General features: G+C 43.0%; 1 protein-coding gene and 1 long non-coding RNA gene across 3 annotated transcripts in view; one reads left to right on the top strand and one right to left on the bottom strand.

The window, feature by feature from the left end:
• LOC143828876 (uncharacterized) overlaps nucleotides 1–27,964 on the top strand; it is a 193,367-nt gene that overhangs the window by 119,384 nt on the left and 46,019 nt on the right. The gene's annotated exons all lie outside the window — the stretch shown is intronic.
• Nucleotides 9–27,883, bottom strand: LOC143828662 (uncharacterized). Of its 2 annotated transcripts, none has more exons than XR_013227811.1 (3): nucleotides 27,781–27,883; nucleotides 1,742–1,880; nucleotides 9–171 (listed from the first exon to the last, which is right to left on the bottom strand). It is a non-coding gene; the product is annotated as an uncharacterized LOC143828662 (long non-coding RNA). The 2 variants fall into 2 exon arrangements; XR_013227810.1 differs by lacking the exon at nucleotides 27,781–27,883 and adding an exon at nucleotides 8,266–8,322.

The following is a 27,964-nucleotide window of genomic DNA, read 5'->3' as shown; positions in this document are numbered from 1 at the left end:
AGGTCAGATTCTGCAACTGATGTGATAACCAGTTTTCAGCTGGAGAGGGACATCCTCACTGATGCTGTATTGTGCCTGTGTTGCTGGTGGCCAACCATATGCTTGGTGGAAGAGTCCCATCTTACAGGCCCTTCAGAACTTGGTCAGCCAATATCTTCTGTGAGATCCAATCTGAAAGGTACACTTTAATGTACTTATGTTTATAGTAATAGCATGTTTACTATAACACTTTACAATGTTCTTCCATTTATATCACTTTGCCAGTATCATGGCCCAAGCATGAGAAACCGAAAGAGTACACTTTTATCAGTGAGAAATGTGAATATGGTTTAAAGCCTTCGACAGAGTCTATGGATAACATTTTTCCATGACCATTTTTGGGATGATATCATAAGGCAGGGAACCTACATTGCAAGATTGCACTTGGCCAACATATCCCTGACCCTGAAAAATACTGTATACTATCCAAAGAAATCTGTTGTTGTTAGGTGTGAAGTGGTGTCTGACCCATCGCGGCCCCATGGACCTAGGCCTTCCTGTCCTCTACTATTCCCCGGAGTCCATTTAAGTTTGCACCGACTGCGTCAGTGACTCCATCCAGCCACCTCATTCTCTGTCGTCCCCTTCTTCTTTTGCCCTCGATTGCTCCCAGCATTAGGCTCTTCTCCAGGGAGTCCTTCCTTCTCATGAGGTGGCCAAGAAATATAAGCCCCCAAAATTACATACTCTCAATAACAAGCAGTTTCAGTATCCATCCATCAAAACTCCTCCTGGAAAGTGATATCGGTCACTGCCTGGTGTTGTGCTTTTACTGTATGACTCTTTACATTGTGGAATCTTCCTGGGATTGTCTGTGAGCTGTCTGCATGATTTTGGGAAGGCTGCAGAGAGGGTACTTGAGACAACAGTCTCCTCTTTGTGTTGCAATATTAGTGTATAATTGTATTTTAATTTTTGGCTGTTTGATTGTGGGTTGCTTTGGTTTACAAGAGTTATAATAAATAAAGATTTGGATAGTCCATGAGGCATTAACACAGTACAGATGTACATATAAATGTGAGATGATTTGCACATGCACTGTATGGTATTTATGTAGAGTTCTGGGCCTGCAGGCTATTGGGTGATGCAATGCAACTGCTTAATATACACTCTGAGAGGAGTATGTGTGGCTACTTTTCTCACTGGAAAAATGGATGGTTGTTAAGCATGAGGCCTGATTATTCTTGAACTGAGAGAAAGAAAATGAGAGAGTGGCATTTTAGAAGCCCCTGCATTTGTTCTGAAGGACTGACTTATTGACTTGCAGGAGTGCATTTGGGGCTGGAATAAGAAGTGACACACCAAACAAGGCCACAGTTGTATTACCAAACAAGTTGTATTACCCTCCCCATGAGAGGATTGACACAGCATGGGAGAGGGAGCCTGACTTAGCAGTCAGTGGACAGCACCAACACCCCATGGAGTCCAGAGGTGCCCTGGGGATCTGCACCATTCCCCATTGGGAGAGCAGATCCCCTTGCCTACTGGAGTCCACTGCTAAGGAAAGCGACCTATGTTGGGTAGCCAATTGGGTGCAAATCTCAATTGATTTGTTTTCCAGGTTGCCTGGAAATGAGCCCCTAGCTGCCCTGCTGGGTCAGCCATGCTTGTTTATATGCAACCTCATACGGAGGCCCCAAACCCCAGGGAGTCCGATCACATACTGTGCAGATGGTGCCTTCATAGGTGCTGTGAAACCTACCCTATTAGTTGACACACATGTGTTGTCCGATGCAGCGCATGTCATGGAGGGCAGTCATATCCACATCCAGCCTCCCTCCACTGCATCAACTGTAGGTCTTGGCTGCATTTTGCTGAAAAGTCTTAGCAGTATGCAGAAGCTGTGAAGAAAGTGTCTTCCATTAGATTTTCATTCAGGACCTTGCTGCTAAACTGTTCTAGTCATGTTAATGCACACCCCTCCCAAAATGGCCAGTGATGGGCCTGGAGGGGATGGGAAGGGGAGGGGTCCCAGGTAGGTGTGCACACAGCTATGCTTCCCAACCCTATTCTGCACAATTGCACCACTTCTGGGGGTTCTTGAATCCTGAAGAATGTTTCATGGGTTTCTGAATGGTAAAAAAGTTGAGAAAGACTGACATGGCGAATTTGGGGGTGAAGCTGGGAGTGGGTGAGATTTGGAGTGTGGAGGGAACTCAATGAACTATAATGCTATTAAATCCACCTTCCAAAGTAGACATTTTCTCCAGGGAGGGATCCCCAAGTCCTACCTGGGGACTGGCATCCCTAGTTCCAACACCTGGGTTATTTATCTCAAGATCATCTGGAAAATATGTGAAAACTAAATTACTTTTCATTCATATTTAAGACACATGTTAAATTATGACCTTTCATCCCATCCCAAATAAATATGGGCATACCAGGTTAAAGCATTTTGTTTTCTTGTAGGCAAAACCAGTTTGCCAGTCTCACTTTTGGCACACATGAAAAATAATTAGCAACTTGATCTGTAAGCAGTTAAGCCGATCTATGGGGACTGTATACTTATTAAAAAGCAATGGGAATAAAATTTAAATGTAACTTTTCAGCCTAAGTGGGTTGTCAATGAGGCAGTGATTGTGCTCTCAATCAGTTGCTCAGCAGTGGACCAGGAGCTTTCAGAGGTTAAGCAATTGGAGCAAGGCACATTCATGCAGTAATGAATCAAAACAGGGAGAAACCAAACACATCAACCAGCGCTGGGTTTCTTTTAACATGCTGTTTACAGAGCAGCCTCGCACATGTGGAGCTCTTCATCACTGTACCTTTATAATTCCATGCTCTGTGTTCAAGGAATTGCCTTGTACTCCTTTGTAGCAGTGTAAGTGGTCTATGCCATAGCATATTGTATTCAATATTTCCATAAATATAATGAATGTATTGAAAAGATTGATATGGGCTTTCTCCCAGCTCTTTCCAGCACCCCTGTTGGGAGGCAGGGGAAACTGCACAACAGTATGTGGCATGACGACTGAAATCTGTGGAGTTTGTACTGTTATTTCAAGTAGGAGGGAGGCTGATTCCAGCAGAATCCATATCCTTGCTTGATACCTCATGTGATCTGTGGCATACTGTGCTAGAGGGTTCTCCAGCCATTAGCAGAGGACTTTCTGGACAATATGATACAAGTGTTTTACATGAATCCTCTCCATTCATGGGTAGTATTAGTTCAGGCCAGTGTTTCTTGTCAAGAAGAACATTAACTAAATAAATAGGACTGTTAGCTCTTTGCTGCCAGTTTTGGAAAGACTTGGGTAGAGATTACTAGGCATTAGCTTCCTGTTTTAAAACAGGAAGTGATATCACAACATTCTAAGAATTTCCAAACCTACCATGGAGATTTGAAGATTCATAGAAACAAATAAGCTGGCATTGATCCAACCCATTTTTCCTGATGCTGCATTGATCAACGGTAAGAAGTGGGAACATTGTTGGGAGGTCTCCTGCCAGAATCAGGCCACTCCCAACTCTGTTTCAAAAAAGGACTCTTATGATGTTGCCAAAGGCCTGGACAGATGAATCCTACAATGGACTTGGAAGTCCATGTGGTGGGTCCATTACCGGTTGTTTTCTTGATCACAGAGACCCATTCCTAAAGCCCTCTCATTAGGTAATCACTGAGGTGCTGATGCAGTTCAGAATGATCCTCAGTGTATCCATGAGCCTCCATGCAACCTGCACTTTTTTCAACACACTTCTGCTGCCTCTGTTCGTCCCAACCACTCAAATGGCATAGCACAGCAATGGCAAATGGCAAAAAATAAGTTACATGTTTCCTGTTACTTAGAGAACCCATTTTCTATATTTTATACTTTGTTGGGAGACTGAAAATTAATTTTCAGATACTGCTTTTTCAAAATAATTCCAGTTTTCTTTCTCAGACAGTGGATGTGGAAGCACCTTTCTCTTTTTTTTTCTTTTTTTTTCCTTTGTTGCTGTGAAGGGGACACAAAGATGCACAATTCAGGCCTGAAGCAGGAGTGTTGACAGCCATAAAGAGACTTTAAAAATAGCAGTGGAAATACACATCAAAGTCAGCATCTGAAAAGCAACCCCCATCACCATAAAACATCAGAGTGAGCCGGGTGGGGGGGAGAAGGAATGCACGAGAAAGAGACTACAGGCATCGAAGACTAGAAAAGTACTTTTAAGTGCTTGATTTTTATTCAGCAGGAATATGAAAAAAGAGAAGTAAAAGCACTAGATCTGCCCAAAGGCTGCTTATGAAACAATGTCCAAGAGACTCAAAGGAGAAGTGAACCTCAAACCAACAAGTTAGAGGTGAATACATATTGCTATTTTGAGCTTTACTGACTGCCAAATATTGGTGAATGGCTGAGTCACTGGCAGCCATGCAAAATCTCCAAGAAAAGCTGTGCCCACTCAAGTATTATTAAATTTATATGTTGCCACTCACTGCCAAGTGGTCTCGGGGTAGCTAACAACTACAATATTAATGGGTATCAATTAAAAAAATAATACAAATAAAACTAAAATGCAGCCCATGTAAATAGACTCAACTAGTCAGTCAATCAAGTTTATTTGTAACTATCCATTGTCCATGACAAGTAAGACAATAAAACAGTAAGTACACAGATATAGATATAAACAACTTTTAAACAAGGAAAGGGCATGATTAGAGCAGTAAACTAATAAGCTAGTTACTTCATTGGTATCTTGGACCTAATTTTTTTTAAGTATATGTGAATGAAGGAACTCTATGTGACACATAGGCACCAACATCTGAAAGCAAATATGCTATCTTCTCAGTGTCTGGGTATAAGTTTAAACCAGAGAGGGTTCCTGCCAAAACTTCAATCTTAGGCTTTGTGCATAAAGGACAAAAAAATATGTAATGTGGCAAATCCTCCAGAGAAAAGGAGCCACATATAGAAGTACACTGGTCCCTAGGGGTTTGCAAGTAACACCCAGTCACTATTGATGGTGGCATGGTCTGAAAGACTCAACTAATACAAAGCTAATTGGAAGAGCTCTGTGGGACACTCATCCCTAACTGCTATCCTCCAAAGGTATCCCTGGAAGAATGGACCTATGCTAAGTTGGTCCCATGAACCCACAGTGAGGCAGGTGGTCAACCAGGATCATATGATCCGCTGTGTCAAATGTTGCTGACAAGTCCAATAAAATAAGGAATGCAGAGCCCCCACCCCCTTTATCCAATTGATAGCAAAGGCTACCAGTACTTCCTCAGTTGAAAATCTAGGCCTGAAGACAGACGGGAAGGGGTCAAGTGATAATGTTTCATCCAGGAACGTCTGAAGCTGTTCTGCCACTGCCCTCTCTATCACCTTCCTTAGATAAGGAACATTTGATATTGGATGCTAGATCCAAGGGTTGGCTAGATCCAAGGATGGTTTCTTGAGGAAGGGCCTAACTATGGCCTCCTTCAAGGACCTAGGAAAACAACCAGGGAAGATAGAAATGTTAATAAACCCTCTCAGGGGGCCTCTAAACACTTCACAGTAGAATTTAATCAGCCACGAAGGGCAGGGACACATTGTCAGCTTTATAGCTAACAGAATTCTTTCAATGTCAGCAGATGAGAGTGGTTTGAAGTGACCCAAAAAAGGAGTTTGATGTAAACATGGAGTCTCCAGCATACTACTGGGAACAAAGCTGGCAGCAAGGTCATGGCAGAGCTTCAAGATTGTATCTTCAAAGAAATTTGCAGATTTGTCAGAGCTAAAAAAACACATTTCTGATATTTGGGGACCTCACATTCATGGCAGTCAAGTTCTGAACCACCTTAACAATTGTGCTGGATGCAAACTCACAGATGCAATTGAGGCAGAAAAAAAACTACCATTAGTAGTCTGACTCAGGCCAAAGGCAGAACTGTTAGCCACATCCATTCTGTCAGGATAACAAAAGGAAAAATGTCCAAAGCTAATGCATAACCCTGAGGGGAGCAAACAGAAAAATGTGAGAGTACATATGGTGTGTGGATGTGTATAGACTGCTCTACAGATGTCAGCTTGAAGACTGACAAATTTGAAAAATACTGGGTCTATATGATGTAGTCCCCATAAATAGTAAAGGTGATAACCTACATATTGCAGACTCTAGCAAACCATAGAAGTGTTGACTTCTAAACTCACAGGCCGGGCTTGATTCCCCACTCCTCTCACACATGCAGCCAGCTGAATGACCTTGGGCTCACCACAGCACTGATAAAGCTGTTCTGACTGAGCAGTAATATCTGGGTTCTCTCAGCCTCACCTGCCTCACAGGGTGTCTGTTGTGAGGAGAGGAAAGGTGATTGTAAGACGTTTTGAGACTCCTCTGGTAGAGAAAAGTGGCATATAAGAATCAACTCATCTTGTTCTTCTTTTTGGCCTTGACTCCAGCTTGTTGAAATGAACTGACATCAGAGATCTGGGCCCTCATAAAGCTCCCATAGTTCCAATGGCTCTGAAAGTTGGTGCTCTTGTACCAGGCATTCAGTTGAAGTCAAGATTGCACTCTTACCATCTGAAACGGACCCCCTGCCTAACCTAATTTCCCACCACCGCTACCACTCAGGCTTCTGCCTGAGCCATTCCTCTGCCGTCAAAGCTAGGCAAATAATACTATCTTGAGTGGCTTTAACATCAAGCCCAGGAGATGTTTTAACTGATGGAACAACTATAGTAGAGTTTTAGTTGAATTTTAAGATTGTAAAGGTATTATTGTACAAGATTATTCCTCTTGTTGTAAGCAACCCTGAGAACTTTGAAGGGCAACTAAATGAACACAGGCACAAATATCTTGCCTTATTTTTGCTTCTATCCAAAAATCTTGCTCAGTAAATAAGATTCTTCCAGCAATTAATGAATTGGTTAAACATTTGTATACTTAGGCCAAAGATTTAAGTCAGTGGTTGACTTGCCCACTGACACAAGTAGGACTAAGTGCTAATCTTCGGAACTTCAGGATGGACAAACAAAGATCATGCTGTTCGTACCAGTAATTTTTTTTTTCACTGCCTGTACACATGGTGCACTGTCAGTGAGAAGATGCAGTTAGCAATGTATTTTTTCCAAGTTTATCATCCCCCTCTCTGTTATGAATTGAAAAATCAGGCATGATAAATGACACTGAAAAATACTCTGACCAGACACACCAGAAAGGATTTTCATAAAGGAAAAGGAAACCTGCCAAAAGGTCTCACAAGATCCGTGCCAAAAACATCAAATCTCCTTTGGGCCAACACCGTTGTCTTGTGGTGGGCACCCAATTGCTTCTATTCTGCACGTAATCAACATCATCTTTTGAGTGCACAGACGTATGAAACATAATACTTTGACCAGACCCAAAGCCTAATATATCTGCTTCCACGGAATACAGTATTTCAAACTTGTCTTGTGTTTCTGAGCACTTTTCAACAGCTGCAATACTTTAAACCAGAGAGGGCAATTCTTCAATAGTGGGTGGAGTGCGCCGCCTTTAAACCCGCTGCATCCCTCAAGATGAATGGCACTGGTTAAATGTGAGGTTATGACAAAAAGTACAATTCTTTACAAGTGTAGTAACGTCTGTCTTGTAGTCTGTCTACATAATGACGGAGCTAATCTACAATTCAAAAATACCTCCAGATGTTAATTTATAGATAAATCAAAAGTATAATATTGTACTCCCCCCCCCGCCCAGTCAAATCCAGCGAATACAAGACAAATCTGGAAATATAAAATTTTCCTCTCCCAGTGAACATCCTTTGAATTCATAAATATTTACATTTGCAAGTTATTTTGTTCTGGAAGGGGGGGAAGAAGAAAATATGTCAAAACGTGAAAATGTGTCAAAACTGCATTATCCTGAAAACAGTACTTACTGTGTGTTTTGTTGTTTGATGACAAATCACAGGATAGTTTCCATCTTGCAAAGCTAGGTAAAAATTATATATGCATATTTGGGGGGAAATCCATCTCAGAATTGATTGCTTATTATCCTTGCTATTATTAGTATGTATAAAACTGACATTGTAGGCATTTGCTGTGTGCAAAAGGGAAGTTTGTACTGCTACAGGGATAATCCTCCTTAAGAAACTGACAAACACAATTACCAAAGTGCTGCAAAGTATATATTTTCTGTGCAATTACCTTAGTACAGCTAAATGCTATCTTGTACTGACTTTTTTTTTTTTTGTATTAGCCTGGTACAGCAATTTTCACCTAATTTGGTTAATTTTAGCATTAACAGCACCTAAAAAGGAACTTTAATACTTACGTTGCAGTAGTGAGGAAGTGGAGAGGTGAGAGCAGCTGTCCATCAGTGCAACATTGGTGCCACTGGTCCATTATCTAAAGGGGTTCGCAAACACCTTGACAGAGGGGCCACACAGACCACAGCCATGACATCAACCCTAGCAACTATATTGTGGTGCCCAAAACACATCACAGTGGCCTGATGGCAAGGACATGACAGGCGGAGGGGGGGGAGCACAACCAATTATGGGGTAGCAGTCAAGGGGACCTGGCCCAACAGAGAGATGAACCGAAAGAGAGAGGGGATGGATCCAACCAGCACCAGTCTAAGCCAGCTGATCACACTCAACCCCACGAAGTGCACAGGCCCCCATAAATGAGGATGGAGGCAGTGATATAACACAGAAGAGCAGGAGAAAACCTCACTGGCATGCATGGAAACACAAGGCCAAGCATTGTGGAAACCACAGGATAACACTGTCATGCCATGAGAAAGTGTGATTGCTCTATGTGGATGGGGTGCAACTATCAGTGGCACACTCTGTCAGGAATCTGGCTGTGATCTTTGATAGCTCCCAACAGTAGAAAGGCTGGTTTTCTTCCACCTTTTGCTAAGCTCAGCTACTAGCACCCTATCTGGCTCCTGAACACCTTGCCACAGTGATCCAAGTGATGGTCATCTCTAGGCTGGACTTCTGCAACTGTCTCTACACAGGCCCATCCTTGTCCCTGACCTAGAAACCCCAACTGGTACAGAATGTAGCAGCCAGGGTCCTCACGGAAACACCTTGGAGGGCCCACATTTGGCCTATACTCCAATAGCTGCACTGGTTACCTATTGAATCTTGGCTTAAGGCTTAAGGTCTTGGTAACTATCTTCAAGGCCATACATGGTCTGGGCCCAGTGTACTTGAGGGACTGCCTCTATCACTATGCCCCCCACAGAGCATTATGCTTAACTAATTCCAACAAGCTGGTGATCCCTGGCCCCAAGGAAGCACATCTGACCTCAACCAGGGCTAGAGCCTTCTCTGTCCTGGCCCCCACTTGGTGGAAAGAGCTCCTAGAGGAGAACAGGGTCCTGCAACAGCTAGCATAGTTCTGCAGGGCCTGCAAAAGAGAGCTCTTCTGTCAAGATTTCTGTTGAGGCCTATGAGCCAATATCATAGACTGGGCCCCCCTAGAATGCTCCCCTACTAGACACACCACTGATACAGCACAAGGCGGCCCAAGTCCTGCCACCTCATCAAGTGACAGTTTATATGGTTATATGTTAATAGCTGGGTGATTACAATGCTACGTGTTGCAACTTTTTATAAATTCCAAGTTAATGAGTTTGACCGCTATGTAATGTTCCAACCCCCCCCCCCAAAACCCTGTTAACAGTGAATTTATATTATAAACTGCCCTGAGCCGCAAGGGAGGGCGATATAGAAATGTAATACAATAAATAAACAAATAAATAAATTTATGTCTCTAGAGGTTGCCATCCTATGTTTAAGGTGAGTTCCTGGAGGGAACAACACAATAAGATTCTAGGTGGGAACATCAGCACTAGCCCAGTCAGGGCACCCCAGGCTCTGTTGTGGCAGACTTCAGTGGTGGGTGGCATAATGCACTGTCCAGTCATCTGCTGGGTCTTGCTAGGTGCAACCATAGTCTTTGCTTGCAAGGTGAGTGAGTGTATATTTAGCCTAACTTGCTCCATGCACTGTGATTGCTGTGATGGAGCCATGTGGTTGGGCAGCATATTACTGCCATAGCTGTCTAGGTTAGTGTATGTTCAGGGAGAAACTGGGTACTTCCTGTTCTTGCAGAGGAACACCACCAGTAGAGGGAACCAGGTCTACAAGTGCTTGGCTGCTTCCCCCATCTATCTGCCCTGAGGGTGTACTCCTAAATGCTGCACCCATTAACCAAGAGTGTGTAAGACATGGTTTGAGATGCAAAGTCACCTGATTTGGGGGCTGACCAGTGGAGGCCTGTGCTGTACAACATGGTAGCTGGCCTGGTCGCGTACTGGCTAGGATTTATATTGCCTGCTGAGAGCAATCATTGGTAATGCAGGGTTGTTCACCCAAGGACCACTTTGTGCTGGGTATGGCACTTATCTACACTCTGTGGTTCTTCTATCACCAAGTACAAATCTAGCTCAGTTTCTTGATGGATTTCCTGAATGAGTGGGAGTTGAAATTAATATTAAATTAATTTTAATATATTGGTTTAATTTGTTAAACCTTTAATCGGGTGATATGACCATATTGACCCACCCCTCCTCCCAAAATGGCTAATGATGGGCCTGGAGGGGGTAGGAAGGGGAGAAGCCTGGGAGGGCACGTGTACAGCTACACTACCCAACCATATTCTGCATAATTGTGCCACTTCTGGGGTTCCTCAAACCCTGAAGAATGTTTCAGGGGTTTTTTCAACAGTAAAAAACATTGAGAAAGGCTGGTTTAGGACCTAGTAGGCTCCCCTGTGTGCTTTCAGCCCCCCTGTCCCAGATTGTGTCATTGATGTCTCTTTTGTGCATCTTTCTTCACAGGACAGTGAAGAGTTACTCCAGGCTAAGTCTGCGGATTTCAGTGGTTCTTAGACTAGAGTCCATAGGATTGTTCTTCTAGTTCAACTAGCCACAGATAGGTAAGATATTTCCAAGTTATGGAAGAAATTTTATCAATGATGGTTTCACTTCTAAAAGCACATTCTACTTCAGACATTTTTGTTCATAATCTTAACCATTTCCTGTCCTTTTCCCTCATGGATTTCACACCTGCAGGGCCCATGATCACTAACACAGACAATGTTGTGTAATCTAAGGGGGATGGCTCCTTCCTTTCTCACTAGCAGAAAAGTTGGTTGGATCCAGAGTATAATACATTCTCAAGTAGAGAAATCTGCACTGTTCTTTCATCTGTGTAACAAATATTTCATATACAAGGTGCCTGAGCAGAGTGTTTCAGCAGAAAAATAAGCAGTTTTAAAGATCTTCCTGTTTCCCATGAGGGCTAGCAATTTGAAAAAAACCCTCCAATTTTCCCATTGAATGACCTTTTTGCATGAACCCCGTGAAATATGAAAATCACAAGATACAAAAATCCAAGGGAGCTGGCAATCCTTGGCTGCCTAACAGAATGTCATAGATTCATTTCTAGTCTCGTTTCCGCTCATTTTAACTTCCAAGGCTCTCCTCCTTCAAGGGAATTTCTCTGTGTAGGCTTTATACATTATTTGCCACACAGGTATGCTTATACGCTGCCATGTATAGAAACATCTTAAATATTCTAATCTTTGTTGTTGACAGTTCTTATGTTGAAATGACCTACAATCATCTGATCAACTTTCAGAATTACTTACTAGGTATAATCAAATGTATTCTCATCTCCTATTTGAACAAATCATAGATAAATTGAATACAATTTTATGAACACTAGCAATGTGTTCTCTTCTCTGATAATTTTGACATTAAAATTCCATTTTAATAATCCCATCCTTCAGGCTTTGCAGACTCTTAAGGTATTAAAGCAAAAATTATCCTAAGCAGTTAGATTATAATGTATTTAAAGATTAGACATTTCATGTTGAATATTAACTGCTCCACTTCCCAGAGGAAAACAAATCTATGCTGTTCTTTTTGGGGAGGTATATTTTATATATTTGATAAGTTAACTATATAAGATTTAAATCATGCTCCAAACATGAAGCAGCACACGAATATGATGTTTAGACAAAAATAGTGTATTCCTGGTTATGTAAATGCTAATTATGCCGGTTTTGTAGTTGATATCAATAGATGTTTTTAGATGCTTTCCCTTTGACCTGACACTGCTTTGCCACTTGATAACAACTTTAAATTTGAGATCCAGGATGAGCCCAAGGATGCTGAGGAGTCTACTGATTTTCCTTTATACCTTTAAAAAAAGTGACAAAAAAAGTCAAAAATGATATTCTAAAGAACTTGATTCAAATTATAAATATGATAAACATTGCATTGAAATGCATCTTTTTATTTTTGTTTTATATGCACACACCTCAAAGATGAAAACACTATAGTTTGGTGCAGTGGTTAGGAGCGCTGACTTCTAATCTGGTGAGCTGGGTTTGATCCCGCGTTCCGCCACATGCAGCCAGCTGGGTGACCTTGGGCTCGCCAATGCACTGAGAAAGCTGTTCTGACCAAGCAGTGATATCAGGGCTCTCTCAGCCTCACCCACCTCACAGGGTGTCTGTTGTGGGGAGAGGAAAGGGAAGGCGATTGTAAGTTGCTTTGAGACTCCTTAGGGTAGAGAAAAGAGGCATATAAGAACCAACTCTTTTTCTTCATCATTTGTACAATTCAACATCTCTCCTGTAAGCTCTGTTGCTCTATGTTGTTCTACTATCTTTAGTGGCAAGAAATGAGAGAAGGGGGACCCCCCATGCATATCACCTAAAATGGCCACGAAAGGAGTGAGAAAGTAGGGAGGATCACCTTGCAAGCAGTTCAAAGAGCTTTAGTGCTCCCTGGCAGGTTTGTGCATTTGAAACCACCATGGGTTACTATTTAGATGACCATTCAATAGTGTGTTTTCTTTGGAGTTGGCCATTTAACATGTAGGGTAATCATCTGTTGTTGTTGCCGTTGTTGTTGTTAGGTGCAAAGTCGTGTCCAACCTATCACGACCCTATGGACAATGATCCTCCAGGCCTTCCTGTCCTCTACCATTCCCCGGAGTCCATTTAAGTTCACACCCACTGCTTCACTGACTCCATCCAGCCACCTCATTCTCTGTCGTCCCCTTCTTCTTTTGCCCTCAATCGCTCCCAGCATTAGGCTCTTCTCCAGGGAGTCCTTCCTTCTCATGAGGTGGCCAAAGGATTTGAGTTTCTTATCTGATGTAGTATGGTCCTAAAGGGACTCTGGTGACTGAGAATAAGGGCTAAATTCTCAAACAAATCCTTGGGGGCCACTAGGCCATAATAATTGGTGTCACCTGCCAAATAATCTCTTTTGTGACTCTTGGACTGAGCCAGCAGGGTGTAGTGATTAAGAGCCATGACCTCTGATATGAGAAACTGGGTTTGATCCCCCACTCCTGGAAAACAGGCATTCTTAATCCAGACCCCATTTTGGCTCCCTTACAATTATTTTTGCAACATATAAATACTGGAACAGTTCTTGGGAAGAATTTCAATTTAATTTTTTGTATCTATACCTTTGAAGTAATAAGTATGGACATTGAAAATTATAAAGAATAAATTTATTTCCTGCCTCTGCTCCACTTTCTTTTCTTGTTCTTCATTGAGTTTTGTGGAAAGTGACTGCCACCATTTTTTTGCTTCGTGGGGGGAGGAAGGGCAGGTGATTGAAGTCACTTTGAGATGCCTTCAGGTAGTGAAAAGTCTTGTATAAAACCAACTGGTCTTCTTCTTCCTCTTCTTCATTTCTGTCACAAACCAAATTAAAGTTCCCACATTTTCCTTTGATGTCTAGTGATGGCTATTATTTCTGGAATACTCACTATTCTATTTATCTAGGCTGTTTTTCCTTTTCTGGATGTAATAGCAATCCTGTAGATTCTCATCTCCTTATTTCCTTTCCACTAAAATCCAGACATTTCTCATATACTTTACCGGAAATCTGCTTTCTCCTTTACTGAGCAATAAGGCCATGCTTTAATCATATGTTTGGTCATCTGACTCCAGGATTCTATTATGTGCTAGCAATTGCAACTCTTACCCTACATTTAGGGAGTCTGCACTTAAGCTCTAACAGAATAGCAAGCAATCAACTCTACTCCAGATTTGGGACTGATTGCTAGGCTCAGTAGCTACAGTGCAGGTTTCCACCAAGGCTAGAATCTGTGCCAAAGCCATACTTTCTGATAGGTACTTAAGCTTTCATATAGCTAGTTCAGCGGGCTATAAATCCATGCCTATTTTTTCTTTCCCCCTTCAAGCTCCTAGGTTTTGGGATATATACATCATGGTTTCCCACCTTCAATTCACGTCCCACAGTAGAAGTGAGCCAGATGAGGCATTCAGCTTCTGAAAGGTTTGGGTCAGAGGGTAGGGTGTGCTGAAATATGGTGTGATCCATGACTGAAGCCCTGAAGTCCACCAATGGAAATGTAGTACAAACATGTCCCTTTCTGAACTGCAGCACTTTTGGATGTGAGGTGGGGGGTCTCATATAGCCTCTGGGCTGTATTAGACCCTCCTTATAGCCAACAGTTTCCTACCAACAAGAGGGATTGTTTTATTCTTTCATCCCTTGCTGGATCACGTCTGTGAAAGCCATTATTCATGATTCAGCTATCCATTCCAGAACTTTGGCAGAGCTGAACAAAACTGTTACATTCACTGCCAAAGCTTGGAAGAATCAAACAGCATTTTCACCTATCCTTGGTTAAAGGAGCTATAGTAGAGTGAGGTCTGAATCAGGAGCCAGCTCTCCTTAGAGAACAATGAGAAGTAAATGAAAGAGGTGATGGTTACAGCCAAGTGCAGAAACAAGCTGCAGCAGTTAATACTTTATAAGCTGTAGGCCCAGCCTATTGAGTGCAGAAGGTGGTCTCCGTTGCTTAATGTGACCACACCCATTCCATAAAGGCAAAAGGTTTCTGCTTCCCAGATGTCCCCACCCTAGATTAATAATAGCTGAGCTGCAATGCCAAGAACAATGACCTTGTGATGTTTCTACAGCACTAGAAACAATAGTAAATCAACTGAATCTGTTTATAAGAATAGTTAACATTTCTCTTAATAGAGTGATCTGTATTTCAGCCTTATTAAGATGTTCTATGACAAAACACTGCTGTTTGCAGACACTGCTTAACAGATGTGGTACTTCTTGAAAAACTTTGCATTAGCACATGTGAGAAAATGGAGAAAATGGAAGCATGCATTTGTATACAAGTGTGTCCATACTGAAACAGCCAGTGGTATACCTAGCCTCCTCCAGTTTTTTTTCGTTCTTGTTGATTTTGCCAACAAGTCACAGCCGAATTATCACAATCTCATTAGGTTTTCAACATGAGGGATGTTCAGAAGTGGCTTGCCATTGCCTGCCTTCACACTGGCCTGCTTAGCTTGTGAGATCTGATGAGATCATGCTAGGCTGGGACTATCCCAGTCAGGGTTTCTCCCTAAAAGAAACAAATGATAATAATGGCCAGAAAATAGATTCAGGTGGGTAGCCATTTTGGTAAGAAGCAGCAAAAGAAAGTTTGGTCTTTAAAGAATAAATCAAATTTCTACATTCTATTCCACCAAGAAAGCCAGTGTGGAGCTAGCTGGGTGACCTTGAGCCAGTCACATTACTCTGAGCCTAACTCTGACTTGGTTGGCCTCAGGATAGCCTGATCTCATTAGATCTCTGAAGTTAAGCAGGGCCAATGTGGAGGCAGGCAATGGAAAACCACCTTTGAACGTCTCTTGTATTGAAACCCCTGTGTTGTTGCCATAAGTCAGCTGTGATTTGATGATGAAAACAATTCCAGCATACCACTTGCGTTTTGAGCAGAAATTTGGAAGGACTTTTGTTCTCCATTTTAAAGTGCATGTACTGACCATCCCAAAACATCTACAAGGCATTTTTGTGAGCTAGGATTCTGCTTTTGTCCTGACTTTTACTAACTAACACTAATCAAAGCATTACAAAAAAGCATCACAAACTTCACCAGACTCCCAAAGAAGGTGTCTCAATCCACCATTGTTTCCAAAAGACTAAAGTAAATCCAGAGAATCACTGCAGGATAAATTGAATGGGCAGCAGACTTCCATGTAACCCTAGTGGCTACATAGAATCATAGAATCATAGAATCATAGAGTTGGAAGGGGCCATACAGGCCATCTAGTCCAACCCCCTGCTCAACGCAGGATTAGCCCTAAACATCCTAAAGCATCCAAGAAAAGTGTGTATCCAACCTTTGCTTGAAGACTTCCAGTGAAGGAGAGCTCACCACCTCCTTAGGCAGGCTATTCCACTGCTGAACTACTCTGACTGTGAAAAACTTTTTCCTGATATCTAGCCTATATCGTTGTACTTGAAGTTTAAACCCATTACTGCGTGTCCTCTCCTCTGCAGCCAGCAGAAACAGCATCCTGCCCTCCTCCAAGTGACAACCTTTCAAATACTTAAAGAGGGCTATCATGTCCCCTCTCAACCTCCTTTTCTCCAGGCTGAACATTCCCAAGTCCCTCAACCTATCTTCATAGGGCTTGGTCCCTTGGCCCCAGATCATCTTCGGCGCTCTCCACTGTACCCTTTCAATTTTATCTATGTCCTTCTTGAAGTGAGGCCTCCAGAACTGCACACAGTACTCCAGGTGTGGTCTGACCAGTGCCGTATACAATGGAACTATGACATCTTGTGATTTTGATGTGATGCCTCTGTTGATACAGCCCAAAATGGCATTTGCCTTTTTTACCGCTGCATCACACTGCCTGCTCATGTTTAGTTTACAATCCACAAGTACCCCAAGGTCTCGTTCACACACAGTGCTACCTAGAAGCGTATCCCCCATCCAGTAGGCATGCTTTTCATTTTTCTGACCCAGATGCAGAACTTTACACTTATCTTTATTGAATTGCATCTTGTTCTCATTTGCCCATTTTTCCATTGTGTTCAGATCTCGTTGAACTCTGTCTCTATCTTCCGGAGTATTTGCCAGTCCTCCCAATTTGGTGTCATCTGCAAACTTGATGAGTAGTCCCTCCACCCCCTCATCTAGATCATTAATAAATATGTTAAAAAGTACCGGGCCGAGCACCGAGCCCTGAGGTACCCCGCTACTCACCTCTCTCCAGTCTGATGAAACACCATTGACAACAACTCTTTGAGTGCGGTTCTCTAACCAATTCCCTATCCACCTAACTATCTGAAAATTCTTCAACTTATCCATCAGAACATCATGGGGAACCTTGTCAAAAGCTTTACTAAAATCCAAGTAAATGACATCAACCGAATTTCCCCGATCCAGCAAACCTGTTACTTGGTCAAAAAAAGAAACTAGGTTGGTCTGGCAGGACCTGTTGGAGACAAATCCATGCTAACTTCCTTGGATCACCAAATTGTCCTCCAGATGTTTGCAGATCGCTCCCTTTAATATCTGCTCCATTATCTTCCCCACAACAGAGGTCAGACTCACTGGTCTATAGTTTCCTGGGTCATCCTTCCTCCCTTTTTTGAAGATCGGAATAACGTTTGCTCTTTTCCAGTCCTCCGGGACATCTCCAGTCCTTAAAGAGGTTCCGAAGATGATGGATAAGGGCTGTGCAAGTTCTCTGGAAAGTTCTTTGAGTACTCTCGGGTGCATTTCATCTGGACCAGGGGATTTGAACTCATCCAGTGCAGCTAAATGCCTCTCGACAACCTCTCTATCCATGTTAACCTGCCACCCAGACACTATCCTTTGGCTACAGCCATCTCTAGATGTGCCTAAACACTTTGACCTGTGGAAAAAAACTGATGTAAAATAGGCACTAAGCCTTTCTTTCTCTGCATCTTTCGTTAGAGTTTGTCCATCTGCACCTAACACTGGGCCTATTGCCTCCTTGACTTCACGTTTGCTCCTTACATAACTGAAAAATCTTTTCTTGTTACAATGGGCTTCCCTGGCCAATCTTAGCTCACTCTCAGCTTTGGCCTTTCTGATGATTGATCTACAGTGCCTAGTAACCTGTAGGTACTCTTCTTTAGAGCTCTGTCCTTCCTTCCATTTCCTGAACATTTTCCTTTTCTTTCTTAGTTCCTCTTGAAGTTCTCTGTTCATCCAAATAGGCTTCTTAGAGCTCCTGCAGTGTTTTCGTCTTTCTGGAATAGTCATTGATTGAGCATGCAATAGCTCTTGTTTGAGTAGCGCCCACCCTTCACATGCTCCCTTCCCTTCCAGCATTCTCATCCATGGTATGACACTCATCATGTCTCTGAGTTTATTAAAGTTTGCCCTACAAAAATCCAACATCCGCGTCTGGCTACAAGCTTCCTTGGCTCCCCATCTCAAAAGGAATTCTATGAGGACATGGTCACTTCCCGCTAGGGTCCCCACCTCCTTCACCTCATCCACCAACTCTTGCCTGTTGATCAGTATTAAGTCCAGTATGGCTGAACCTCTTGTGGGTTCATCTACCATTTGATAAATGAAATTGTCAGCCAGGCAGGTCAGAAACTTGCATGACTGAGGACGCTTCACAGAGTTAGTTTCCCAGCACACATCTGGGAAATTGAAGTCACCCATGATGACAAGGTCCTGCCGTTTGGATATTTTCTCAAGCTGCTCACAAAGTGCAGCATCCACATCCTCTCGTTGGTCAGGCGGTCGGTAGCAGACACCAACCACCACACTGTTTGTTTTCCCCTCGCTTATTTTCACCCAGATGCTTTCCACTGCAGATATGCTCTCCTTCACTAGCATTTCCTGACAGGTAAGCCCTTTCCTCACATACAGTGCCACTCCTCCACCTCTTCGATCTATTCTGTTTTTTCTGAACAGTTCATATCCATCCACCATTACATTCCAGTAATGAGAATCATTCCACCAAGTTTCTGTGATGCCTACTAGATCATACCTTTCCATCAGCATGAGAAGTTCCAGCTCTTCCTTTTTATTGCCCATGCTTCGGGCGTTAGTATAAAGAAGTGCATTTTAAAAATAAGAGGAAAGACAGTATGATGCTGGTTTCAAGGGTCTTCATCAATAGATATGTACAAGGAGAGGGGAGGAATTGACTGCTTTGGATTCAGCCACAAACCATTCAGGCCGAATCTGAATCATCGGTTTGGATTTGGTTGAATTGATTCAGCCAGATCTGAAAGAGTCTGAATTTCCCGACCTGCTCATACCTCTCTCCACCCTCCATACTTTCCCAGGCAGCACATAGCAGCTCCAATGCCTGACAAAGTGGAGGGAGACATTGAAATGGCACATCAGTCAGCTGATGTTCATGATCAGCGGCTTGGTAAGTCCCTTAATGGCCTCCCCTCAGCCTTCTCTGGGGAGCTCTCTCTCTCCTTCCTTTTCAGGCACTGCCTGGAAAAGCAGGGGAGGAGTCATGTAAAGGACCCACAAAGCAGCTGATCATAACACAGCAGCTGCTTGACAGACCATCTTCACCCCCAGACCCTTCCTTTAAACTGGCAGATTTGTATCTGAGTTACCAAATCACAATTTGGCCACTGTAGATTCGGACCGTTTAAAGCGCAGGGATGTGCAGTTAATTTCAGATACATCTGAAAAGTACCTGAATCAATATTGATTTGGGTACTTTTCAGCTTATCCGAATCAAATTAGCCATCCCTATTCCTCAAGCTTTTTCCGGCATGTTGGGAGTGCTTTTATGTCTTTTAATGGGATTTTAAATGGGGTTTTAAGACACTGTGACCGACCACGAGCCACAACGGAATGGTGGGAAATAAATTTTAAAAAATAAATATAATAATAATAATAATAATAATAATAATAATAATAATAATAATAATAATAGCAGCTGCACCTGAGGCTGAGCATACCCCCTGCCCTGCCTTTGGCATACCACTGGAAACAGAAGGCTAGGATCGCTTCTCTAAAAGCCAGTGTGTCAATTACAACCATCACCTGGGTGCCATTTGAAATCATCAGTGTGTGCCAGATGAAACTGTTAGTTCTGAGCAAGTTAGCACAGGAATCCCCCACATCCAGTGGATAGTTTCCCTGCCACTCCCATCTTGAAATGACTAGCACTGGAATGGAGATTCTTCACATTTTTAACATTTATTAAATGTATAGTCCACCTTTCTCTGTGAGGTGCTTTACAAAATTATGAGCAATTCAATAAAATCAATATAATTTAAAATCAATATAATGCAACAATAAAGAATGAAATAAAACAGCCTATTAACACATATTAAAACCACAGTCATATCCCCTACAACACATGCCCATACATACCAGTCCATATTAGAATATCCAGGAGGCTGCCTGGCCCATTTGTGGTCCAGTTACCATGATGGATGTCAATAAGATTTTGACATCAATGAGGGCTGTCACTTATAGCCATGTTCCTGATTACTGAGATCCCGTAAGGATCACATCACTGAGGGCTTGATGTCTGCTGACCAGAGGTGTGCATTTTGGCTAATCTGAGCCAAACAAATTATCTGAAAAATGCCTGATTGCTATTTTTTTCAAGTGTTAATTCAGCCCAATTTGTTTCTTTGTGCCATTTTTCAGGTATCCAAAATAGCCAAGCCTGGAAATCTGCAAAAAATATTCAGAATTTTTCAGGTCTACTGGATAGCCACTGTTCACTTTAAATGCCTTGTGAGTAAACTCTAAGCTTGGGAGAGGCATTTAAAAAGATTGTGGACCCTTTAAATGCCTTTGGAGTTCACTCACAACACTTTCATGCATTGCAAAAGTCATTTCAATTTTATGGTTCGACCCCAGCGCTTACAGGCAGGAATCTATGAGCAGAAGTCTATGTGATATCCAATAAAATTGAGTATGAAGATGCAGGAAAACGGGCAGAATACCTGGGATACCATTTTGATTGTTGATATTTAAGAAATGGAAAATATGAAAATAGATCTCTTGGGACTTCTGTTGATTAAAATTGTGAAATCATAACAAAGAAGAAAATAATAAATACTTTAGAAAATGTATTAAGCCTACAGATCTCCTTTTGGTTTGGGTTCATTACATGGAGGAATCGACAGTTCAGCTACTTGAATTCTTTAGGTGACATCATTATGGGCCCTCTAGGGCAGTGGTCCCCAACCTTTTTATCACCGATGACTGGTAAACACTTGACAATTTTACTGAGGCCCGGGGGGAAGGGGGGCGGTATGCCAGAGGTATGCAATGGAATTAGAACACACAATATTACAAATGTCTATAAACAAGATCCAAATGTTGTGGGCTCTACTCAATTAAATCTTTTGCAGGAATGTGTGTCAAGCTTTTAAGGTGCCACAAGATTCCAATGTGTAGAAACAGATTTTGTGGTGGGACTTCTAAAACTGCTGGATCAGAATTGTAAAAGTTGTGCAGCAACACTGCTTTTGTGATTAACCTGCTATGATTTCACATGGTGTAATCGTTAGAAAACTAAAATGAGATGTACAATTAAGAAAATATGTTGAAATACTGAAGATGGAACAGACATTATAGGGTGACAGAAGAAGAAGAAGAGTTGGTTCTTATAAGCCGCTTTTCTCTACCCGAAGGAGGCTCAAAGCGGCTTACAGTCGCCTTCCCTTTCCTCTCCCCACAACAGACACCCTGTGAGGTGGGTGAGGCTGAGAGAGCCCTGATATTACTGCTTGGTCAGAACAGCTTTATCAGTGCTGTGGTGAGCCCAAGGTCACCCAGCTGGCTGCATACAGGGGAGTGCAGAATCGAACCCAGCATGCCAGATTTGAAGTCCGCACTCACCGGGGACCGGTCTACACTTGACAATTTTACAGAGGCCCCGGGGGGGGGGGGTAGTCTTTTGGTTAGTAAGGCAATAGACTCGGCAAGACATCTTTGCTAGAAGTTTAGCACTAAATCAAAGATAAGCATTACAGCTAGACATAAATGTATGTCTGTAATGAATACAAATAACTTGTAGATTCTGAATTGTCTGAATAGAAAAGGTATTAATGGTAACTTAAGTGACCTACAATAATTAGTTTTGAAATTTATTTTCAGTGGGTTGTGAATGGAACAAGATTGTGGCAACCAGTTTTAACAGCAAATCATGCACCCAATGGAAAAGTTACTGTTTAAGATTAGGGGGATCTCCCAACATGTAGTACAAGTGGGCTGCTACAAAAAGCTGATATTCTTCCAAATCTATCCCCTACTGCCTGCCCTATGGATGCTTCAGCTTCATACATACAGCTTGCTCCATTAGTGCAAAATTTAAAGAGGTGGGCAGATGCCACTTTCCTGTTAAAACCGCACAGCTTCATTTTACAACTACTACTACTACCACTAGTACTTCACTACTACTTTACCACTACTTTACTACCACTTTACTATTATTTCACCACTACTTTACTATTGCTTTAATATTACTTTATTACTGCTTTATCATTGCTTTACTACTGTTTTACTACTTCAGATAGTGAAAAGCATGATATAGGAAAAAACTATTTCTTCTAACAAGGGGTTTTGGAATACAGACAAAACATCTCATCTTAGTTAGAAAAAAAGGTGATGAAAAAGGAGCCGAAGCTCCTCCCTGATGAAGGGAATTTTGACTCTTGATGTTAAAGCCACACAGCTTTAACGACGACTACTACTTTACGATGACTGCTACTACCACTACTACTTTACTACTACTTTACCACTACTTTACTATTTTTTCACTACTACTTTACTATCACATCACCACTATTTAACTAATACTTTACTATCACTTTACTAATACTTTACTAACACTTTGCTACTGATTCACTATTGCTTTACTAACACTTTATCACTACTCTACTATTAACACTTTACTATTGCTTTACTAGCACTTTACTACTACTTTACTATTGCTTTACTACCGCTTCACTATTGCTTTACTAATACTTTACTACTAATTCACTATTGCTTTACTATTGTTTTACTATTGCTTTACTACTTCGGATAGTGAAAAGCATGATATATAAAAACTACTTCTTCTAACAAGGGGTTTACTCTCCTGTTAGTTAGAGAAAAAGGTGATGTTAAGGAGGGATGTGTAGCAGATAAGGTCCTCCTGGACTCAATTCTAGTTGTTCTACTGAAGATTGACACAGCTACCAGCTTAAACCATCTAGAGCAGTGGTCACCAACCTTTTTATAACCTGGAACCGGTCTACGCTTGACAATTTAACTGAGGCCCGGGGGGGTAGTCTTTTCTGAGGGACGTCGCCACCGCCGCCTGAGCCCCTGCACCACGTTTCCCGCTGGTGCCCCTGACTTCCTGCTGCTCACTGGGGGGGCACTGCCAGCAGCTGATCTGCTGTACCACACCGAGGGGGAGCCCCAGCCATGACAGCTGCTGGAGAGCACCAAAGGTGAGCTGGCGGCAGAGTGGCAGGGCGGCCCATGAGGCAGCAGCCGGGTAGGAAGACAAGGAGTAGCCACAGCCCGGTACCACCTGATCCACAAACCGGGACCTGTCTCTGGACCGGGAGTTGGGGACAGCTGCTCTAGGGTATTCAACTGCGGACCTTTCCCTCCCTTATCTAGAAAAAAATGCTCATTATGCCGGTCAATGGTGCACCCAAGAAACTTGCCATCCTTTAAGTTCTTCTCCCTTCCCTCCACACCTATGAAAATCCATTTGTTGTTGTTAGTTGCAAAGTCATGTCCGACCCATCACGACCCCATGGACAATGATCCTCCAGGCTTTTCTGTCCTCTGCCATTCCCCTGAGTCCATTTAAGTTTGTACCTACTGCTTCAATGACTCCAGCCAGTGACTCCATTCCCTCATTCTTGGTTGTCCCCTTCTTCTTTTGCCTTAATCGCTCTGAGCATTAGGCTCTTCCCAGGGAGTCCTTCCTTCTAATGAGGTGGCCAAAGTATTTGAGTTTCATCTTCAGGATCTGGCCTTCTAAAGAGCAGTCAGCACTGATCTCCTCTAGGACTGATAGGTTTGCTTGCCTTGCAGTCCAAGGGACCCGCAAGAGTCTTCTCCAGGACCAGAGTTTAAAAGCCTCAATTTTTTGATGCTCAGCCTTCCTTATAGTCCAACTTTCACTGCCATACATTGCAACTGGGGAGACCATAGCCTTGACTAGATGCACTTTACTTGGCAGGGTGATGTCTCTGCTTTTTAGGATGCTGTCTATATTTGCCATAGCTTTCCTCCCCAGGAGCAGGCGTCTTTTAATTTCTTCGCTGCAGTCCCCATCTGCAGTGATCTTGGAGCCCAGGAAAATGAAATCTGTCACTACCTCCATTTCTTCCCCATCTATTTGCCAGGAATTGAGAGGGCCGGCTGCCATGATCTTAGTTTTCTTGATGCTGAGTTTCAAGCCAACTTTTGCACTCTCCTCCTTCACCCGCATCAAGAGGCTCTTTAGTTCCTCTTTCTGCCATTAGAGTTGTATCCACTGCATATCTGCATATCCTTTGAAATACATTACAGCAAACAAATGTTGCAACAAAAATGTGGAATGGATTTTAAGAGACCTGCCCTAGGCCTGAAATGACAGTCCTTAAAGTGAAATGATGATCTCTGAGCCCAGGTAGACTGCTCTAGGATTGGAATGACAGCCCCAGAGTGCAATGGTGATCCCTTGGGTTAGTATAAGTGTTCTGTGACTGGAATGACAGCACCCACAGCGGGATGATGGCTCCTGGGACTGGAATCAGTAGTCTGGAACTAGAATGAGAGCCCTCAGATTTCAGTCATAGGAACGGTCATCATATTCTAGTGGGTTGTCAAGTCAATCCCAAAGTATTTGATCTGTGGCCATCATTCTACTCTCAGGGATCATCAATCTCCTCTGGGCAGATTTATTGGAATCTGTCCCACTTTGTCATTGAAACTTTTGTGTGTTGCATCATATTTCAATGGAGACTATGAAAGTCAGTAGGCATTCCTGGCTCCCATTATGGACAATGGACCTCTGGACTTTTCTCATTTCTTCAGTCAGGTATTCCTGTTATTTGTTTCACTACATCCTCCTACACCAAGAGGAAGGGATGGTGAGATTTGCAGAGGAAGTCACTTTTACTTTGTGGAAGGAAACAAACAGGGTGCAACAAGGTCACCTCCAGAATAGATTTCTGTAACTCGCTCTACGCGGGCCTTCCCTTGTCCTTGGTCCGGAAACTCCAGCTAGTGCAAAATGCAGCTGCCAGGGTCCTCACTGGTACACCTTGGAGGGCCCACATTCAGCCAGTGCTGAGGCAGCTGCACTGGTTGCCAATTGCTGCCCGGATCCGGTTCAAGGTTTTGGTTTTAACCTTCAAGGCTTTACGCGAGTTGGGACCCACATACCTGAGGGACCGTCTATCGCCCTATGCCCCCCCGCAGAGCCTTATGTTCTGCGGGAGAAAATCTGCTGGTCGTTCCCGGCCCCAGGGAAGCACGCCTGGCCTCGACCAGGGCCAGGGCCTTTTCGGTCCTGGCCCCTACCTGGTGGAATGAGCTCCCGGGAGAGCTGCGGGCCCTGCAAGATCTTCCATCATTCCGCAGGGCCTGCAAGATGGAGCTCTTCTGCCAGGTTTACGGTTGAGGCCAACATCTATGCCCCCCCCGGGGACCCGGGACCTGGGATTGAGATTGGGGATTAGTACCATCAGTATCCCCTCTCCACCTGCTTGTAGTAGGAGGGGGAGGTTGATTAGCCTATCTTGCCAGGTTAGCTTGCTAACCGATAATGTTATATTGTAATTGTTGAGGGATTTTAATGGATTTTATTGGGGTTTTTAAAATGTTGTAACCCGCCACGAGCCGTAAGGGAGTGGCGGGCAATAAATCAAAAGATAATAATAATAATAATAATAATAATAATAATAATAATAATAATAATAATAATAATAATAATAATAATAATAATAATAATAATAATAATAATAAAGGAAAGATGGCAATTGCACAGTCTTCAGCCACCATGCCTGCTCATCCTCCAAGGCCGCCCCCACCTTCAGGAAAGTGTGGGAAGTCTTGGAAACAAGTGGTGGTGGTGGTGGTGGCAGCAACGGCTGCTGGCTAGGATCAGAGCCGAGGCCCGTTCACTGCACTGCCATCGCCTGTCCTCCAAGTCTGCCCGCACCCTCAGGACAGTGCAGGTGGCCTCAGAGGATGAGCAGTAGCAGCGAATGGGGCTCGACTCTGGGTCTCGCCACCCACCACCACTGCTTGTCATCTGAGGCCACTCCCACCCTCAGGAGAGTGTGGACAGCCTCGAAGAGAATAGTGGCAGCTGGCGAGCCTTAGAGCTCAGTTCCATTTGCTGTGCCACCACTGCCTGCCCTCCGAGCCCACCCCTGCCCTCAGGAGAGCACAGACATTTGAAGTGGCAGAGGCAGCATGGCAGCTGGGGCCTGGCACCCGGACTCTTCATCCACGGGGTGCATTTTGGGGTGGAAGGGGCTCCGGGGGATTTGGTTGGCAAACCACATGGATGTGAGTCTTCAGAAGATAATGTCCAACCTGGAAATAAGCAATCGTAACCTGCCACCTCCTTGAACCTTCACAGAATTAGCCTCTCCGTCAAATGGCTATCCAGCCTCTGTTTAAAAATCTCCAAAGGTGGAGAGCCCACAACCTGCTGAGGAATCCTGTTCCACTGAGAAGCTGCTCTGTCAGGCCTGCCTTGAACTTGGGGGGGGGGGGGGAATCAAAAATGACCAGTGAAATGTCTGACAGACTTTTACACCTAGTTCAGCTGTTAGGTTTAAATAGCCCAGTCAGCCAAAGCGAAACAGATAACAGTTTGATAAATGTTCAGGAAAGATGTTTTCCCCCCAAATCAGTTTGAAAGTTCCAAGTTTCTGCCGAATTTTGGCTCATGAAGCAGTTCATGCCCATCCCTATTCTTAAGCCGTTGGTAGATTTCCTGTGGCATCGTCATTCTTTGTGCTTTTCTCCTGGCATCATTTCCCACTCATCTGTCACAGAAAGACTGTAAACTTTTTTTTTTCTTCCCAGGGAAAAAAGTTTGGGTTATTATAATATTTCTGCATTTATATTCCATCACATCAGTATTAAAGGCTTTCAGTTACAGTGCTTCTGGGGATAAAAAGCTAAAATGCCTTTGCTCACAGGTGCATTAAATCCTATTAAAGAATCTTCCTTATAGCACATACCTCATTACTGCATACAAAGGCTTGGATTATTTAAAAAAATGAAGGTGAAGTGTACAAAGTAAGATTCGATATTACTCGGTGTGCATATGCCAAAGTCATTAGGTTTTACACGGCGCTCAAGTGATAGTGGGTTTCCCATTCCCATTGAGGCGCTCGCAGGAGTCAATGCTTCTGGGTCAAGGAGTCCGACATGGGGGTGATGCGTCTCAATACAGGGGATGAGAAAACTTCCTTAAGCCGCTTTGCCCAATGACAAGTGCACTTCCCTCCACAGCTTTATTATGCAATATAAGCATCAGGTCATAGAACAGTCCACAGTGTAGGGATCAAATAAAACTGAACTAAAAAAAAAAAAGATTTAAGGCTAAATTAGGTGATTTAAACATTTTCGTTTAAGCTTATACAAAATCCCCTAGCTATAAAATCCTGCATAATGCTCTCCTGGATTTATATGTAGCTGGCATATATATATATGTGTGTGTGTGTGTGTGTGTGTGTGTGTGTGTGTATACATATATTTAACTACTTCCTCGCTGCAAGTTGCTTCCAAGCCACATTGGCAGCTCATGCACACTGTTCAGGTGGCTGCTTTAGTTAATTAACCTTCAGCAACCAAATAAAAGAGGGAGGAAAGGTCCTTAATGTGGGGCAAATTCCAAGTCGACGGACTTAACGTTTGCCTGTTGTTTGGCCTGTATTGAGCTAAATAAATTTGATAGCATAAGGGCAAGCAGTTAAAAAAAAAGGAGAGAGAGAGAGAGAGAGAGAGAGACTGTGAATTGGCTTGTAACTCACCCCCGATACTGTTTTTGTGGGTTTTTAAAAGCCAGATATTCTCATATCCTATCCATTATTCAAACAGCTTCTTCTGTTCCTGGGTGTCAGATGGGGAACTGATGAGTGTGTTGTGGTGAAGACAGTAAGCGGATGTTAACTTCCCACTGAGAGAATTTCTCCAGGTCGAATAGAAAACGTTCTA

This window comes from Paroedura picta, chromosome 2, assembly GCF_049243985.1.
Source record: "Paroedura picta isolate Pp20150507F chromosome 2, Ppicta_v3.0, whole genome shotgun sequence".
NCBI lineage: Eukaryota > Metazoa > Chordata > Lepidosauria > Squamata > Gekkonidae > Paroedura > Paroedura picta.
This window is presented reverse-complemented; position numbering and strand designations above follow the sequence as displayed.